Source organism: Penaeus monodon, chromosome 15, assembly GCF_015228065.2.
Source record: "Penaeus monodon isolate SGIC_2016 chromosome 15, NSTDA_Pmon_1, whole genome shotgun sequence".
NCBI lineage: Eukaryota > Metazoa > Arthropoda > Malacostraca > Decapoda > Penaeidae > Penaeus > Penaeus monodon.
In genome coordinates this window covers 32,228,201-32,228,444 of record NC_051400.1, presented here as the reverse complement: position 1 = coordinate 32,228,444, position 244 = coordinate 32,228,201, and positions in this window count along the sequence as shown.

Below are 244 nucleotides of genomic sequence, written 5' to 3'. Positions count from 1 at the left end.
ATTTTTTTTTTCCAAGGAAGAAAATACAGTAATTCTTTGTGATTAGAGAGGAAAAAGTAGAGAATTAAGAAGGACGTCTTCTGGACAGATGATGGGGACGTAATACAGAGATCCCATTGTCTCTCGTGTTTAACTCCTAAAGTAATACCCAAAAGAGTCCTCATGGAAGATAGTAAATAAAAAGAGGAATGTAGTCCAAGCAGGAGAGAGTGCAGTAGGTTTTTTCTTGTGGTTTCTCCAGGAA